This window comes from Thunnus thynnus, chromosome 16, assembly GCF_963924715.1.
Source record: "Thunnus thynnus chromosome 16, fThuThy2.1, whole genome shotgun sequence".
Lineage (NCBI taxonomy): Eukaryota > Metazoa > Chordata > Actinopteri > Scombriformes > Scombridae > Thunnus > Thunnus thynnus.
This window is the reverse complement of record NC_089532.1, coordinates 21,882,723-21,902,636: the sequence shown is the minus strand read 5'-3', so window position 1 is coordinate 21,902,636 and position 19,914 is coordinate 21,882,723. Positions and strand designations below refer to the sequence as shown.

Below are 19,914 nucleotides of genomic sequence, written 5' to 3'. Positions count from 1 at the left end.
GCAGCGCTCGCAGCTCCCCTCCATTATTAAAAATGCTTTAATGGTCAGGTCACACATGAAATATTTACTCTCATCCTGTCAATCACTGTAAATCCCCCTTGTCATTTAGGACTCCACGTCTTTCACTTTCGACCTCCCCCTGCCCTTATTTTGCTTTTCACTTGCTCTCAGTTTCCCCTGTTGACTGAGCAGTGGCTTCAGTGACAGGGATCCAAGTGGTTGCCATGACAATGCCATGACAACAGTGATGGAATTCATTTGGCATGGCGATCACATGAACGGAGGAGATTGAACCTTAGGAACCTTTGGTAGCATACAACGAGAAAGTAGATCCTGTCACCCCACTTGCAAACACATATATAGTACATACCAGCACAATACATATTGTACCACAATCCACAAACCTCCCACTGTCCCAAAGCTGAGTTTCAAGTTGGTTTAACTGTCTGAACACATGGTCAGATACACGGCACTGAGAAAAAGTCAGCACGATCCCAATTGAACTTGCTGCTCTCTGTTGCATACTAATGGGAAGACAAGCTTTGGGTGTGTTTGAACAGAGAGGGTGGAAGCGATAGAATGAAGAGTAAAATATATATAGGACAGATAAGATCAACTCTAGCAACCCTTCATGTCCCCTCTCCCATTCATCATCTCCAGGGAAAAAAAGCAGGTTTTGCAGGCATAAGCTGTGCATGATGTGCATACCACAAACATCCACCACTCATTCCACCAAACTCACCACTCTCCTGGAGCCTGCAGCAGATGAAGAATCATGGGAGGTCAGGGTGGGCGGGAGTTGCGATATGACATCACATCCATCATGGCTTCCACAGGCCCCAGCTGCCCCCAGCTGTTGTACATTAAGCAAAGTGCAGCAGGCGGATTTGGCTGAGCCAGTTATGGGATAACTCAATAACATTACTCTGTTAGGGGCTGCCTTGAGCTCTTTATTTCATAATGCATCATGGTTTTATCGCACCACCCGCCATCTAACTCTCAGGAGCTGTCGTGAACTTCTAAGCTGATTACCACACCCTGTGCTAAGTTTATGGGTCATTACGATTGGCCTCTGCTCATCAGTCAAGTCTTACCACACCCTGTCATCTCTATCTATGAAAACAGCGTTGACATTATGTTATTTTGCTGATGGAAGTACTGAATTTCATCAAACGAGGCCATCAAATTGCTTGACGTTGTCCTGGCCCCTGGCTTACACTCTTAACATGACTGGGTCTTAATGCTTTCATGGAAGTAGGTTAAGTGCCTTGTGCCAACACAGAATGCCACACAGCATGCCTGCTCTAATTTGACCCACCACAAGTGCCACACAAGTGTTCCTTGGTGAATTCTGGGAGTTTCCAAAAACTCCCCCAGACTACTGAGAAAGAGGGTTGGTGAAAGTCTGTAGTTAAAAGGGGATGTGTGGTGATTTATATGAAATGGTAACATCTTTGACTCCCCACTGGTTTGCAGTTGGTCTGGGTGTGTGCTTGATGTGTGTGTGACTGAGAGGGAGAGAGAGGGAGAGAGAGAGAGAGTATGCGGTATGTAGTGGGGGTCTTTTGACAGTAATTGTTTGAGATGGAGGTGGCAGCTGTGGGAGAACTTGGGGGCAGAAAGGTGATAGTTTGACCCTCCCCACCCTCTGTGCCCTGCTTAGGCCGTGTACACACTAATGGAGATAAATTTGAAACAGCATCTATTCCTCTCTGTTTTGGCTCGCATCCACAGCAAAATGGCCTTTGTCACCATCAAAAACAGAACTTCTCAAAAACTATGTCTAGAGAGAATACCTTTAAAAAGGTCTGTAGACAATGCAAGTGCATCTTTTTGAAAACACTTTCATATCCTTTGAAACTGTCACAGGCATGGCAAGTTAAAAGGTCAACTTCCTGTTTGCTTGGTGATCACTCATTTTATAAGTCAACAAGGCCAATCATGCATATCTTAATGCTGTCAATATATTATGACTATGTATGAAATATGTATTTATAAATGTGTATAAAAAAGACCTCTATCACCATTTACAAGACGTGGTACAGGTATAGAAGTGGCAGAGATCTCTTTAGGGGCCCCTCTTCGAGTTGAACTGAAATTAAAATTCATTTTTGCCAAATGTATATACTTAGTATTTGTTTTGACTGGTTAACTTCAAACTTTTAAGAGCCCAAAAGAAGAAATTTAACTTCCATTTATCTTTTTGCAGTGATGTTAGTGCTCTCAAGAAATCATTGATTGCTGTAATATCTGTGTTGGCAGACACTAAAAATGGTTCATTCTATCACTTTAATTCCACACAGCCAGTTAAAACCCGGTGGAACCAACATAGGCCCTGTTCACACCTGGCATTAGCATGCGTCGGTGATCCGATTGCAAGTAAGTATGTCAGTTCGCACCTGGCATTAGAATGCGTCTTCACATATGTGTCAAGTGACCACTTGTGATCAGATCTTATTTCCCTACTCCATATGCAAATAAACATGTACATAATTTCTGTTTGCAATGACCAAATGCGTTGTTGTTTTACTGCACATCCATGTCTAGTTGGTCGGAAATTTGAAGATATTGCTGGCGAATCCATTTTGCCTGTTTCTGTGGCTTCTTCTTGTTGTTTCGCGCTTTAATATGACGTCATTGGCGCATGAATAAGTATGTACTTCTGCTTACGCAGAAGATGTCAGTTGAGTAGGCTGTCCTTCAATGTGGCCCCGGACACATTTGCATACTCACTACTAAAAGAATGTGGCCATAAGCGGCCCAGACCACCTCCGAATGTGGTTTGAGTGATCAGATCTCAATGCATCCTCAATGCATCTTGGGTGTGTTCACACGTGTACTTAGAGCTCTCTATGTGTGACACATTGTAATACCTGGTGTGAACAGGGCTATTGTTAGCTGTTGCTTAGTCCCATCGGTGAATTTGAGCACTCACTACATGACTCTGTGCTGGGTTTACTACAGGACTACATATTGGTCATTCTGGTTGTTTGCCATCAGCATAACCAGACCCATGAAAGAGAGAAAGCTAACGCTAGCTAGACCCCATCCTTTCTACAATGTGGGACAAACCACATTGAGTGTGCAAGAGCTTGACAATGGCACCGGACTTTAAGGATTTGGCTGTCAATTTTCTATATTTTTCTTGTTGTCAACAAATCTCATGTGCAGAGCCAAACCATGGGAATCAGTGCTAACATTAGCAAGCTAGGCTAACTAGCTTCATTTTACAAACATTACACCCAGATGTGTCTTCCCAAAATGTTCAATGGGAAATGTTGAATATTAAAAGGACAAATATATTGCTAACAGTTGACACGCTTTGTTGACTTTTTGGAAAATGGGAAAAAACTCCACATTAAATTTTTTAGGATATATATTATGATGTGCTTCAGTCAGTAATGTCCCATGGTAGTCAACAGTGCATCTTGTAACCACACTAACCATCAGATGTCAGTCAACCGCTGCCATGTGAAACACCCACCCAGAGGCCTGAAGATAAGACACTGTTTCCACAAATATGCCCCGTTTTGTGAAAAAATATGCACAATAGCTGCATTATCATTGCTTTTCATATCTCCTCACACTAAAAGTGAGGAGAATTCAATTTTCAATTTGACTTTAAGTAATTACTATAGTCTGTGCTGTTAATTTAATATAATAGGCTAAATGAACGCAATAAAAGTATGTTATTGTTGATTTATGTGCCATACAGGTAACAAGAAAAACATTTTTCCACTACTGCTCTTTTAAGAAATCATATTTTCTAAATCTTTCTACCAACCCAAGGCAAAACTCCAGTCAGTAATCACAGGCTCTAGTTGGTATTTGGTCCATAAAGCATTAATTACATCAGTAATACTGCAGGCTTGTCTTTAAGCAGACATTAGACAGAGTAGTTTAACAGCTGCAAACAGGCAGCAAGCCCAGACACCAGCGTTTCCAGTTTCTCTTCTCTCACAGATAAGCAGTGTAAGGCTACAATAACTCCACCAGTATTGCAGGGAAGAGGAAACAGTATTATTGTTAATATTTTTCATCTTTGCTGGCTCTATCATGATTGTATGGTGTATTTGATTTAATTTTGAATATATGACGAAGATTTGAGTTTAGGGCTTTTGGTGTGTGTGGACCCTGAGTTGATCCTCCCTCCAGCCCCAAGAGTCATCTGCCATCTACTCTAAATAACAGCTCCAAAAGTTAACAATCACCTCCAGACAGTATCAGACAGCCTTTACCTGCCCTTTGTCGCCAACATCTGCTGCATGATGTCTGGCTTTGGTTCAGATCACAAAGTCTTCTAAAAATTCTAAAAAAAATCACCCTTGAATTTTCCATCTTCACTTTTGATTGCATACTGTCTGGTTCAGCCACCTGGCTTTATTCCTCCGCCTTTATATTGGCTGTATGCTTGTTAGTCTGCCTCCTTGTCTGTCTTTTAGTCGCCTCAACAGAAGGGTATAAATACCTTTTACAGGCTTCCCTTCAGTATCTTTCTTTACCTCATCCTGTCCTTCACATCCTTCCCTCGGCGTGATTCTTCTTTCGGCTGCCTTCCTTCCTTTCAAGTCTTTTTTTCTGTATTGAGGAAAACAGGTAGAAGGACAGACAAAAGATAATAAACATGCTATATATATATTACATAATATATTTTCTGTGTATATCCCCTGACAGACAAATCACAAATGCAAACATTAGTAGGAACAGAAGGCTGCACTGCTTCACATTTTTACGTGATGTTGAGCCTACAAGTGCAGCGTACTGTAGCAGCATGTGTGGATGTCATCAGTGGTTATGGTAACTCATGGACAGCAGAGTAGTGTTCAGTGACAGTTTCACAATGATAAACCCAGTATGCATGAATTGAGAAAAGAGGAGTGTGTAGCTCACATGCAGGCCTGGGGGCCGTGCTCTGTCCATGGGGGTGGAGGGGTTGGACCAAAATCTGCTTTGGCAGTTACTGCAATCTGGGTCAGTTGAGGCTGAGAGAGAGAGAGAGAGAGAGTGAAAGAGAGAGAGGGAGAAAGAGAGAGAGAGAGAGAGGCTCCTGCATTATCATTATTTTCCCAGTCAGTCACTACATTGGGACTTGGGGAGACTGAGCACCAGGAAATACGTCTATTCCCCCTGTGACAGCACATGTGCACACACACACACATACCCAGGGGAGAGGAAACGTAGTTATGACAGCCCTGAACTGAGAGGTCAAAGGCTAGCATTACAAATGGCTCACTCTCACGTTCAGCCATTCAACAGCCACACTAATCACACACACACAGAGTGTGACCCTGAACCTCTCTCCCCTTCCATGGTACATGATCATACATCTCACGGGTTGGGATTTCATTTGTGAGTGGGCCCCATTTTCTCACCACCTAAGTGTTTCCTCTCTAATCTCTCAGGCTGTACGCATGAGCATAACAGTTTGGCGAAAACACCACCGCCATCAGTGAGAGAAAAAAAAAGAATGTGCCACCTTTTTAATGACACGTCTGTATAGATCTCTAGGACACAAACCAGCAACCTTTTCCTCTTTCATTCCCCTGCTGGCACCGGTCCCTTTCTCTGTGCTCCATTCCTCCCGAGCCCTGAACTGCTGCCAATGACTGTTAGAGGAATCTGATTTGCGTTGATTGCATTAACATTGTCCAGATGTTCATAGTCAAGAGATCTGACACCTCTGTCCCCGTCTCATCTTGGAGAGCAAAGAGATGCAAGGCTACGTCTACGTCGGAGCTGAGAGCGAATGCTGTATCTCAACAGAGCGCGAGCAGACGTATGTAATGGATTTGGAGCGGGTTCAAAGGAAATGAGGTGCAAGCTTTAAAGAAAAAAATATAGCTGAGCTGGACAGGAGGAGAGGAAGGAAAAGACAAAGGGGGTTGGATGCAAGTGAGTATGCAGAAAACAAATGAGCCTCATGAAATAAGGAGCAAGAAGTTAAACAGAAATGAATGAATAATTTAAAGATATTTTATAGGAGAAAGTAGTCCTGATAGACGGAGGTGAGTCTGTGCAGAACAGGAGCCGAAGAGTTTCAGTTTCAGAGGAAATACTCAATTCCCTGGACTCTGGCAGGTCCATCTGTTAAATCTTGTCTTATCTATAGTTTGGTGCTTGCCGTATGGCCACAGGAAGAAGTCTTGCCCCCTGGGTCTTCAGGAGGGAACGTGATCCTTTTAATAAGCCCTGACATGGTCCTCCACCACCACCCACCCATGTCCCTTCAGGCTCCGCTGTAAGCCCCACTTTGGCCTTTCGATAAAGGCTCAATACCCAACACCACACAGGGATCAACATGGAGGACAAACCCAGAAACAAAGCCAACATGAAAAACATGTTTGATGATCAGTTGCTATGGGGTTGCATGTTTCCTATCACAGAATACTGGTATTGGAGTATTCCAACCCAGACTCCTAAAAATGGATTCATATATATGTTTTGAGTAGAAATTGCTACCTAGATTATTTTCACTGCGTAGGAAGGGTCACACAAATTAACAAATTGCTGGGAGGTGGTCGAAGTTGTTGATGGCCGTACAAATTGCAGGACATTGACACTGGACAGCTGGATTCACATCCTGAGGCCATGTTCAGACCAACTTAAGGCCTGCATGAAAAAACACTGTCTTCTCATTCATTTGAATGGGGGCAGTGTGTTGACACAGTGGGGGTGCCAACGCAAGGAACACCGGCAAAACAATGCAGGGTTGTCCAGCTAAAAGTTGACTATTAGGTTAGGAAACTACAGCACTGGCTACAGTTTTAAAAAAGATAACTGTTGGATTGTGACAAGATTTGTAATGCACTACACACCCATCCCTCATCCCAACCTCCACAACCTTACTTTCCACTGCGTTACATAAAGGCCATTATACTTCCTGAATCGACACTGAATGTTGCCACTGGACATAAATTGAGTACTGCAGAAGTGTCATACAGTGTATGGCGTGCATATAGCAGACGTCGTCAGTCATTGGTGTTGACTGCTCCAAAATTGGAAACAGTCTGAAGATTTTCACTGAAGCTCTAGATATGATCTTGTGTATGTCTGTGATCATGTTTCCACCATATTTTCTTCTCAGCACATTCCAGATCTTCTTCCATGTGTTGTGTGCCCATGTGTGCCATGCCAAGCCACGTGTCACTGCAATTCATCTTGTAGTTCCACACTAATTCCACACTAAATATCAATGTTTTTTCTTTATGTTCACTCATTTCTTTTTATTTTCTTTGTTCTAGTTCCTGACCGGGAACTAGACCAACATATTTGTTGCTGAGAGGGAACAGTGTTTCATATTTGAAGTCCCTGTATATCTTGGACTGTGCACATACATGTGCATGACTTTCTGTGGAATTCCTTTTGGTTGTGTGTTTTATCTGAGTCCCGTGAGCTCCAGCTTAAATACTATTGGCTTCCCTTGTGGACAGTGAAAGAACTGGAGTGAAAGAGCTACAAACAGAGAGGGGAAAGACATGGAAATGGGGATCAGAGAATATGTGTGAGAAGGAGCCGAAAAGTAATAGCGCAAACCCGTGCATGGATTCAAACCTCGACTAGACCAAACAAATGTACAAAAATGTTTGGCAGCCGTGAAAAAAAAATTGGCGTCAACTTCTGGTTAAATCTCTTCGCTATCTAAACTCCAACATTCTTTCAGCTTCGGCTCAAGATGGAGGAAGACAAGCAGAGGAGAATCTCTATCTGCTATAAACACGGGCAACCAGAGGAATCTGAGCTATGAAAGCTATGAGTTAGGTACCGTTTACACATGCATGCAAACGCACACAAACGCACCACACCAAATACACACACTGATAACAATGTAGTGCAAACAATCCGCCACTTTTGGGGTGCCAATTTTCTCAGCGGGCAAGTGCGTGCCTGACCGCATTCCTTTTCATGTTTGTGTCAGAATAAGTGTCATTTTTGTGGCACTTCCTCATTGAGAATGGAAATCTGTAATCTTGACTGACTTGTGGTGGAGAATTTCTTTCACAATGAAGAGGAGAGGATGCTTGTTGACTCCGTGTAGTAATTATACTGCACTGTTATAAGCGCATTCTTTCTTTGTTTGGGGTTTCCAGTTGACAGAGCTCGAGCGAAAATACAGAAACAGCACTTGTGGTTGTGCTGACCGTGAACATCTGGCTAAAGGTGTGAAGTTAACACGTCTGTAAAAAAAAGAAAAGAACGGAAACAAAACAGCCTCAACTGTCAGATAATGTGATCTCATAACAGTATTAGGTTATCTGTAGTACTTCAAATCATCATAATAGGTTATTGTTTTAGTATTGAACGTTTTATTGCATTTTCATATTAAATGCAGTTTGCTCTTTTTGTAATGCTGTTAAGTCATTAGTTAGTTGACTTACATAGAGTTGGGTGTGGAGGTCCTCAATCCAAGCTCACTCCAAAGATTTTATTCCAGCCATGTAGAGGGTCTCATTAGAGTTTAAATAACTTTAAAGGGGAACACATTTTACAAATCAAAGTCTGTTTAAATGTGTTGGGGAGTATGACTACATATGTGAAAAAAGTTGTGTAAATCCAGCTCCAGAGGCTGGTGCGCAAAGTAAATTTCCCTCAAGTGATGAGTCAGTGTCAGCTGGGGTTGATGACTACAAGTTTGAAAATGACAAAACTCTGAGGGTTAGTGAGTTTACCAGACCTCTGTAGCCCACTCCTCATCTCTGCTTGAGGCTAGCAGCTCGATGCTACATAAGCCGCTACTAGCGTAACACACCCGAATCTATACGGTTGAGTGAATTGAGTCGAGTTGCATCAGATTTTGACAAGGAAGAAGAATGCATAGGATAAAAAAGACAATATCACTGGTTCCGCTGCATCGACTCTGATCCTTTAAAAGAAAAAAACTGTCCATTGTGAGTCCAACAGTGGAGTGCAATGCTAAGTTGGTGAACTCTTTTAAACCAAGCCTGACAACCGTACAAAATAGAGGAGAAGGTAGCTTCATACACTTTTGTTTTAATTCCAAATGGAACATCATAATTTGTAATCTATCTATTCAAGTGTTTTTAATTAGTTGCAGATCTTTGCAGGGTTCTGCTCTTGATTACAACCACACTATATTTGCCACAATAGGCTTCAAGTTATTCAATTAATCTTTCTCTTGATGTTGCCAACCCAACAGTGTCAGCCTTTAGCATTGAAGCCATCTTAAGAAACCATCTTCTCCACATCTTTGTAATAAAGTGTAATTATTATGCCTACAAATGGAAACAAAGAGAAAAAATGAAGTTGAATGTAACTATGATGGATCCTAGAATACTTGTGACCCTGCATTAAAGGTTTTTGTTACATTTTCAACCCATTCAGAGAGAAAATATATTTCATTTTGACCAGTTATAACATTATTTGGTACTTAGTAGAATATTTTTTGCTAAAGGCTTTGCATTTTCTTCAGCTGGAACCATTTTCATTCAGTTTTAAAATAGCTCACTGCCAGCTACAAAGTGGGACAAAAGCTTTGGAACTGAGGCTGAATCAAAATTAACTTACTAATGACTTGCATGTGTGTGAGAGAGGAGCCACTGCACACTGATTAATTTCAGTGTCAGCATCTCTGGGGCTTTCTAAATGATCCCTTCATCATGTCGTAATGAAGATCTATATTCAGGCAAGCACAACACCTGGAATGCAGCTAAATTCTTGAATCATATGATGATTTTACCTCTCAGTCATCGCTGCTTTCAGTTCCCTCTCCGCCTCCCTGAATGCCCCCTCTGCCCCCCAGGTCATACAGGAAGTGACAGCACCCCGCTGGGCAGCAGAGCATATGCAGGATGCTGGGTTACTCGTCCCACAGGAAGAGGAAGTGCCCTTGCATGTTTTCCCCAGAGATATGGAGAGGTGACACATGTGTAAAAGATTGTCAGAGCGAGACAGACAGAGAGAGATTTGAAGAGTCAAGGTGTCAGGCTGATAAACGTTCAAAGAATTTACAACATCTGCAGGAGACAGGACTGGAGGATATTGGGTAATAGTGGCTGCGCTGAAGTTGATTCACAAACTAATGAGACTCTGCAGACTCAACACTAGCCCCTTTTATACAGAGATCCCGTAATATTACTGTAAAGAAGACCCTTTATTATGCTGGCTTTGCTTCTTTACACTGAACCAAAAAAAAAAAACCCCGGCATAATAACCCAGTGTGTGATTTTAGGTAGCATGCCGGCATTCCATAATCAGAGGCGTGTAACAAAACAGCATCGGCATCTAGTGTTAACTGTCCCGCTATGCCGTCTGTCCCTTTTACACAGACATCGATCCGGCAACCTCTGCTGCTGGCTTAATGGTGGAACAACAAGCCCCCCTATTCTGTGTTCGTACCTTTTATACAGAACGGCGAGGCGGAATAACGGCGCAACATTCCCGGCTTGAACAGGCTGTGTAAAAAGGGGCTATTGATAACAGGCCATTCATTCTCAGTGACAAAAGAAATGAACCACCCAGATAAATGGAGTCAATGAAGTAGCAGATATAAAAGATGAGGATATGCAGTTACGCTTGGACATAGTGCTTCCGGTTACGGCTCCTGGGAGGAAAGAGGAAATCCTTTCATACCCAATGAGCCTCCACATGAGACTAACAATACAGTCCACTACCAGATTAATCAGCTTAGTATTTCGTCATTTGCTGACTTTTTAAAAAATCTTCAGAGCTATTTTAAATACATAACCTTGAAGGAGCATAACTTCTCAGTTTGGCTACTTTTAATGTGTTTTCCTTTTTACAGTTTGGAAATGTGTTGTCCCACCAGGTTTGACACCTCATATAAACCTGCCATTTTTGCTAAAGCGTTAATGGCCCTGTGACACACTCGTCCTAGGGGCTAACTGGGGGACCAGTCAGTCTGTTAGCCTGATCTTGGCCCATTAACCCACCCCCAGGAGAGATCAGAGGAGTGAGCATCTTAAGTGTGGCCCCATCTCGGTTGCCTCCTACAGGCAGCCCTCCACCAATTAGGACCTCATAAATAGGGAGAAGGAGTATGTTTAAAGTGATAGGGGACAGGGAGGTGGTCAGAGATGGGACTGTTATGTGAGATCAAAATAAAAATTTGTGTCAAAACTCACCAGTAAACAATAGATAAATTAAGGTTTTCTCTTAGTTCAAGATATTCATCTGTTCTTACGTGTCTTTTGGACCTAGCAATCTACAATCTTTGAATGACCGCATTCTTTCACAATGAAAATTACGGACTATCACCTCAGTCATCTCACCACAAACAAATACACACACCACAGTCACTTGAGATGAATGTTTAGATATTTTTTATCTGATTTTTCTTGAAGTTCTCCCAAAGGGAGCTGCACTGTTTTCTAAGGACAAATCTCTGACAAAGGGGTTTAAGTGTCAGCGGACTGTTTAATTTAATGCACAACTAATTTATGCTGACGGCCCAAAACAACATAGCTCTCAAACAGTTGCAAGCCAGCCCCAAGAGAGGCAAAACAAAGCTTTCACACTTTCATGAAGCTCCAGATAGAGATGTTTCGAAGACTTAATCATCCCCATCCTCATCTTGTGTCTCTGTCTTTCTGTCTTTCCTTACATTCCTGGCATGCCTGAATAGGCTGATGACATGTGCCCATAAGAATGCTGGCTGAGAGAGTTTAAAGGACTCCTTATGTACCTAAGGGCCTTTAATCAACACATGGAAAAACCAAGGAGGGGTTTCAACATTTGTGAAGAAATGTCATTGCTCCAAGGACTAGCTTAATGAATGAAATTGAGTCTATTTCTCTCAAATTTGAATATATGCCTCAAAACAATATAACTCAATTCATATTGAACTGAGGGATATTTAGCTCACTGTGCCTTCTCTAAGCATTCCCTATATATGTTTTCCCAGAGTGCTTCACAGCACAGCTGTGTGAGCACGGGAAATCGCACATATTTTGACAGGAAGTTCCAGCGACGCACATGCGCCAGCAAGTCAGGAAGCTCCGCCAGTTTGGCCCGCCAGTTCATTCATAAATCTTGACACACAAACACATGAGTGCGGTGCATAACCAAGCAGAGCCAAGCAGATGAAGGTCTGTGTGTCAGTCACTGCAACGCAGCAACTTCTGACAGGATATGAAAAGGTCAGAGGTCAGCTGAGTACTGGGTTTAAATTGGGATCTGTGTGGGTGGTTTTGGGGGTTTACATAAATAGGACTTGGATCATCCTTTGACCTCGGATGTCTCCACTTCATCTTCAGATGGAGCCGTGAAGTGGAGAGGAATTTCCTGGAAAGATGCAGATCACATGTTTTGGTACGGTGGGTTAACTTTCTCTTTTATACACAAAGAGAGAAAGTAAATGTCTAAGGTGACCCCTAAGATGAAACAAATTTCACTGTGCACACAGGGCAGTTGGTCATAATAATAAAACAATTACTATTGAAAGGATCCTTTCAAAGTTATAGCACATTCGGAAACTCTTTAGCAATTTTATTTTGAATAGTCTGACCAGCTATATTACAGGAGACCAGATATTATTAAAAAAAACCTTCCTCAATGGTGAAGACATATCTTCCTAAAATTTTTCAAACTACATCATTCAACATCAACACTCACATACAGACACTCTTTAAAAGGTGACATCACAAAATGTTTTCCACAAGTGCATGATTTTTCCCAGAAGGGGAACATAGTAAGACAGACAGAGAGAAGTGAAGTGGAAATGTCAGAAGAGAGGCTTATCTGCCTGGGCTTGCCCTTCACATGGCCCGTGGTCTTTGGTAATGAATGGGCCTGTGTGTGTCAGAGTGTACAGCATGTGTGACTACATGTGAGAATACGTGAATAACATCTGTCTTATGGGTGACAGTGAGTTTCAAGGTAGGACGGAAGTTTCTTGTCAGTTAAAGGAAATATGAGTTAAAGACAGGAAACAAACAGGAGAGTTTGTTATATCATCATTATGACTTTTGACCTTTACTCATTCTGGCAAGGTTATACACTGTCGGTGGGCTGTGGCGCTAAAGTATTTATCGTTTATACCCAATTCTGAGAGCAGTAAGAATGAGAGGTACAGAAAAAAAAAGTTTAAAGCAATAATAGTAGTTCAAGATTTATGGAAATACTCTGACTTGCTTTCTTTCCAAGAGTAAGATGTGAAAAATTATGTCACTCTCAGATCTGTATGTTAAATATGATGCTACAGCTAGAAGACGGTTAGCTTAGCTTAGCATGAAGACTGGAAACGGTGTGAAACGGCTAACCTGTTGTTTGTTTAATCTGTACAAAAACGTTAAGTGTAAGAATGACAAGTTGTTTAAGTTGTTTTATGGGGAGTTATGTGCTTGTGGACTACTTTGTGGCAGGCAGCAGTGAATTCTTGATGTCTTGTTGTCACTGTGAGGTTGCCAGGCAACCACAGGAGATTGGTACACTGGTAGTCAGTCTTTATGCTAAGCTAAGCTATATTTAATGGACAGAAATGAAATAAATAGTCTTGTCTAACTCTTGGCAAGAAAGTGAATAAGCATAGCTTTCAAATCTAGAACCATGCCTTTATAATAGATGATACTGTAATCCTGTTTTGTGATCTTCTTATTAAGGGGAATGATGGGTTCAAAATAAAAGGTGAATCTCAGAGAAGTAATTCTGGGATTTCCCTACAACTCCTCTGTGAAAATACAAGAATATAACTGTCTCTGTCTGACTGACTGAAACTGACTGTCTCTTGTGAGTGCTAGTGGCTCTACAAGCCATCTCTATCTACTCCCAACAAGGCAAACAAACCCTGATATGGCGCATCCGTGTATCCGTGGTCGTCTCCCTTATTTCCAGGGTCATCAACCCCTCCGTCCACCTCTCCCATCCTTCTCTGACCCCTCCTGCCCGGGAGGCTCATCCTGTTTCCTATAGTTTCCTCTTCTCTGTGGACAGGAAATGGCTGGAGCCCACGGATACACACACAGGGGGGAGCCGGCAGGAAGTGATCTCACTGAAGCACCTGCAACCAGGAAATAGAGCAGCCCCAGCAGGGAAGTGGAAGAAGAGGCCGTGTACTCTCACACAGACACACAGACACACACACACACACACACATACATATAGTATAGTATACATATACATATACACACAGACACGCAAATGAGTGCCTAACCCCACACATACCCCGTGACTTCCCCTACAGCTGTTGGCACTGGAACCACAACACAGGAAACAGAGTGTGAGCGAAGTTCTCAGGCAGACAAGCACAACTTCTCTTTGCTCAAACATTATCACCGTCTGTATGAGTTACACACAAACAGAAGACTTAGATATCAACTGATGCAGATAGCTTGAAGATAAGGAAACAGACTGTGGTGAGCTTTTCTATCTACTAGACCAGGGATGTCTTTGCTCCTTTGCTTGAGGTTATACAGACTGAGGTAAATAACTTCTTCATTAAAGCTGTAATTCAGTCTGGAGAATGGGGTGGGTGGTGGGGGCATTGTTGTGGGAAGGAGTGGTGTGTACATATAATTGTGTTTGTGCCATGGGGATATTCCCCTAAGCACTGTCGATAATCTAAAAAGTTTAAAAAGTTTGAAATTCCATTACCTATTTAGGAAATACATTCCATGGTCTTATTGATCTTGCAGGCGGTCGAATAATTTAAACTAGCGAGGAGCGGCGTCCCAATCGAGTCATGCTTGGCATGTCTCTGAATCCATCCTGCTGTTGGATGGAGTAAGGGATGAATGTCCCCTCTGACACGAGCCTTGAGGTAAAACATGACATCAAAATAGTTCTTATTTTTATTTGTAAACCCCTGTCCACACATGTTTGGGTACTAAATTTTGTTGTGGGTAGTTTTTCATGGTTTGGAATGGACCTCTTGGCTACGTTCACACTGGCTTTAGCCCTGCAAAGTCGGTCTGAGGAGGCTGAAAAATGCAGCCTCATCATTCATTGATCAACGCAGGGGCTTTGGCAAAAAAAAGTGCAGGGACATCCAGAAAGTTTTGCCCATATGACACCATCTGGCAGGAGGCTACATTGGTCAATCAAATATGAGCAGGCACACATTCCTTGTAGATTACTTTGTAATGTGAACACAGTATTTCTGCTGTTTACCTCAAATTCATCACAACGAAAGAAAAGATGCTAGTGAAGTGATAACTCTTCAGGGCAGTAAGATCCTTCCTCATAATATCGTAAACAGTTGTGTTTTAGCATTTTGACAAGCCTTCAAACTCATGGATCTATTAAGGGGAGAGTATACTGCTTGTCAAATTTTAAAACAGCTTTGAAACCCCCCTGCACTGTTGTGATATCAGAATTGGGCAGGCTATGTCAAAAATTAGCCAGGCGTGAAGAGATTTGAAAGTTGGCAGTGTGTGAACTTTTGCTTAATCTCTCTTTTTAAAAATAACTTCTTTACACAATTACTTTTTGTGTGTACAACCAAGTGCAACACTATGAACGCCTCCCACGAAAGACTGAAAATGTACACTGTTATACTCATATTCAGACAATAATAGTGTTCACTCCCTCTGATGTGGTTGAATGACATATCGTACAAACTTAATAATAATAATAATAAAAATAATAATAACCCGGCCCTTACAAGCAATACAGCATGGCTCTTAACACCCGCTTAATTCTAACAAAGAGTAATTTTAATGCTCAAGTATACCACTATTAGAGTTAGTACTATTATAGTGTGCTTCTAACTTTGTGGCAACAGTTTGGAGAAGATAGTCCCTTTCTTGTTTCAACATGGCAGTAACCCTGTGCTCAAAGAAAGGTTTTCCTGGGTTTCCTGTGTAAGAAAAACCTGACTAACTTGCGCAGAGGTCTGACTCATACTCAACTTCATCCAACACATTTGGATGAACAGGCCTTGTCACCAAACTCACTAATGCTGTTGTGGCTGAATGGGAGAAAATGTTCATGGTTTTGGAACAAGATGTATGGGATGGATGTATGTACAGTATGGGTCTTCAGCAAATGTTGTGCTGTCCACATATTTTCGGTCATGCACTGTAAAACGTTCATGTGAATAGTCTTAATTCAATTGACATGATACCATATGTTGCTCATTTTGCAGTTCCCTCGTAGTATTTAACTATATGAAAAAAGATGTTACAGTAGAGCGATTGTGACTTTAATGAGCTGACTATGTGCTGCCCAGATAGACCTCTTCAATTCGTCCATTAGACAGTCAATGGGAGTGTGCAGTGTGCGCTGTGCGAGAGTGGAGAGTACGCACTCTGAATATGAATTGGCTGTATTGGCAGCTGACTACTGTACTTAACTGCACTGAATCAGTCCCACTCAGAAAGGCTGAGAAAGTGAGAGAGAGAGAGAGCGAGATGTGGGCCAGGCAGCCCACTGACATACATTCCGCAGATGGAAAAATGGAGATTTACTCCTTTTCTCCCTCGATGCCCACCTCCCCCAACGTTTAATCAGACTTACTACGACCAGCTCGTTCCTAAGCATGAGAGAGTGTTTGAACCATTTTGTATTCTGCTCAGGAAAAGTCTCATTTCTCTCGAGTGTTATTGCCTGTCTGTATGCTGGAGGACGGCGGTGGAAACCAGTGTGGACTTTTGTCTCTTTTTCTTTTTCTCCGCCTCACCTGACCCGCAGCTTATCTTTTCGATACATCTCCTCCAGTTTCTCCAGCGGCACATTTATTTTTCATTGTAACACACTCTGTCATTACTGAAAAAGTGCCACATCTTCTTCGCTGGAATGCTGCATTTTTGTTTCGTTCCTTCTCCTCCAAATCCCCCTCTGCAGTCCTCTTCTCTGTTGTCAAAGTAAGGACCCTTGTGATTCCTGAGATTCCAGACTGTGAAATACAGAAATATTTTTCCACTAGAGCTCTCATATATCGCTATGTATGTATTATAAACATGCCACTGTTGTTTTTACACTGCAGACAGAGGAGTGAAAGAATAGTGTTATGCTGCCAAATAAACACACCGCTGATATTTATAAGACCGGTCACCCACTGTGTTCCCTTGACGTTGCACGCAGGATTAAATGCTAACACAAAGAATGATGCTGCATCAGGAGAGTGGGCAATTTGCTAATCTGTCACCTTTGAACGCTTCGTGAATTTGTATGAAGTCTTTCATACTTTCTCATGATTGTAAAGGTTATAAGACTGCAGCATCACAAAGCAATGCTACTTTAAAAAGTGTGTCTGTGCTGATAATTTCCTCTAAATGCGGCCTGCTTGCAGTTTGTCTTCCAGCAGAATGCTGAGTAAAACAATGCATAATGGGACTTTCCAACCAAACCCCCAAATTCACCCTTTTTCTGTGATGATGAACTGAATGTTGGCGTTAAGGATCATTCCACAGTCTCTCAGTTTAACACAAAATCCATCAGCTGATTATTTATTTCCTCCTGTAAACAAACACAGGTCAATAAAACAGAGCAATCGAGTCAGAGCTCTCTTCCTGAGTGGACCGCCCGTCATGAAACATGGCAGCCTGCCAACAGAAAGAGGACAGAGGGACAGAATTTCTTCAGACTACCTCCAATAAGGCCAAAAGCAAAAAGGAAAGAGAAGAAGAGTAATCTTTCTTGAGTTAAAGGGTACCTATTATGCATTTCCTTATTTTCAGTTATAAGCATATAATGTTACGATGTTGGATGTTCACATTAAACGTGGCCAAAGTGTCAAATAATGAGGTAAACGTATGTAGAAGTACTCCCTGTGAGCAAAAAGCACCAGTTTCAGACTGCTCTTTCTCAGCCCGAGCTGATGTCAACTTGTGACGGATTTCTTCATATGGTCATCTGTCCCCACGCACAGTGCAGGAGTTCACTACTCTGCTCCGCTAACATGGTTTTATTCCATTGTCTTGGGGGTAGTCACGCCGAGCCATGACTCGAGTCAAGCTGGTACGCTGTGAGTGTTTTTCCATTACTATCATGTTCCCTGTTTATTTCTGCTGAGAACCGCGCACGTCATGCGGAGAAAACAGGCGAGACCTCGAATCTCCAGACGATGCGATGCAGCAGCCTCGCGTGAGACGCGCGTCTCACATGGGCTGTGTGGCTGCTCTAACCTGTTAACATGGGCGCCAAAATGAAAAGCAATAGGTTCCGCGACGCACGCTGCTCACGCATCCAGTGTGTCCCAGGCGTAAGTAGTTTACCTGTTAGAGGTGTGCTGGTCGTCTGCAGCTCTTCATCAAACGTCATCATCGATGTGGCTGTTTCTGCTTGTTCTATTTGTCTCTGCATTATTTCTAACTGATCCGCTGAACAAAGAGCTCCAAATATCTCCAAAAGTCGCTGTGTCAACCAATTTTTAGCGCTGCTTATTCGATGAGGAACACCTTTCATTTCCTGTAAATTCTTCACAATAAAAGTCTCTAGTTATTTAGTAAGTTAAAAGCTTTTAATATGGAGCTGTAAGTTTTCATCGGCAGTAACTTGAAATGACTCTGATACGGCTGCCTCTCTGCAGGCTTCTGGGAAGCTGGTTAGAGACACAGGCTGAACTGAGGGACTGTGTAAAGGCCCAGTAAGATAAATAAGGAGTTTTTTGAACTGTTCACATGCAAAGCTACTCTAGTGGAGTCCAAAAATAAAAATATAGAGCTGGAAGTGAGCATAATAGGTCCCGTTTAATGGACAAAAGGTGCTCTGCCACCTGCTTCCTCAAGCAGTTTTTGTTTTGTTTTGTTTTGTTGTATCACTCCTTTATGTTGTTCATCCGTCACACTATCATTGATTTCCTTTGCGACTTATGCTATACTGTGTGCAGTCAGAAAGGTGATATTGGAATTTTTGACTCGTGCTGATATTTATCGAGCGCCCTCCCTCCCTCGCCCCTCTTTCTCTTTGCTCTCTCCCCTCCACCGTTTATTTTTCTCTTTCTTTCTCTCTGCCAGCTGTCAGCATTGGCAGAGTGCCACACAGGCGCTTGCCGCTCGACTAGTGACAGATGCAGCAGCAGTCAGGCAAAGAGGAGAAAAGGAACAAGAGTTAAAACAGAGAGAGATCGAAAGAGAGAGAAAGGAGGGAAAGAGTCAGAGAAGAAGAATGAGTGAGACAACAGAGAGTTGCCCCCCCCCCCCCATTGTGTCAAAAGGGACACAGCGCTGGATTAGGCCATGGCCAATAATCACAGCCAGATGGGCTGTGGAGGGGCGTGAACAGCGAGAGAGATTGAAAAACAAGATAGCACATTTTCAGAGTAAGGTTACAGGACAACTTTATTCTGACATTTCCATTCACAGCCTTGCGTACAGTCAATACATAAAGTTAACAGCTTCCAACACAATACTGCAGCTGAGAGTGCTACAACTCATTTCCTTGCTAGATTGCATCACCAATAGGCCACATCTGTGTGGCATTTAAGTCGTGTTGGCCTTTTTTTGCCCCTTATTAACATTCCAGAGCCCATTCCTGAACCACTGACACTGTGAGATTACCTTGACCAAAACATGGTTGTTTCCCTCCAGCTCCAATACAAATTGCAGCAGTCATTTATGTTTTTCAAAAGAGCGATTTGTCACCCGTATAATATGTACGTATCAAGTGTCGGGGCTCCACAATTGCTCTGAGTCTATGGAAACCTCATAGAGCAAGAAAGTTACTAGAAGAGAAAAGGACCAAAAGGGAAAAAAAACATCATATTAGAAACAGGTTGAGGAATACACCACTATGACTTTTATTTTTTGAGGGGAAAAAAGGCTTCAGTTTCTTACTCTCTTCCTTTCAGCACTTGTGGCACCCTCTCCCTCAGTTTTTGCCAGCGATATCGCCACCTTTTAAAGCAGTAAACAAAACACAGTTTAGCATGTTTGAACAGCTTTGCTTCGCACAACACATGTAAAATTATCATCAAAATGAGACGCGTTACATTTGAGATCTGGCCCATTAATGAGTGAATGAATGGGTATAATCGCAGTCGACAGACCCATGAACTTGGCC

The 19,914-nt window shown here is 42.3% G+C and overlaps 1 long non-coding RNA gene across 1 annotated transcript; it reads right to left on the bottom strand.

Annotated features, from left to right (window-relative positions):
* Positions 1–747: 747 nt before the first annotated feature.
* Positions 748–5,024, bottom strand: LOC137199365 (uncharacterized). Its single transcript, XR_010931772.1, has 3 exons — positions 4,891–5,024; positions 4,503–4,578; positions 748–853 (listed from the first exon to the last, which is right to left on the bottom strand). It is a non-coding gene; the product is annotated as an uncharacterized lncRNA (long non-coding RNA).
* Positions 5,025–19,914: the final 14,890 nt, after the last annotated feature.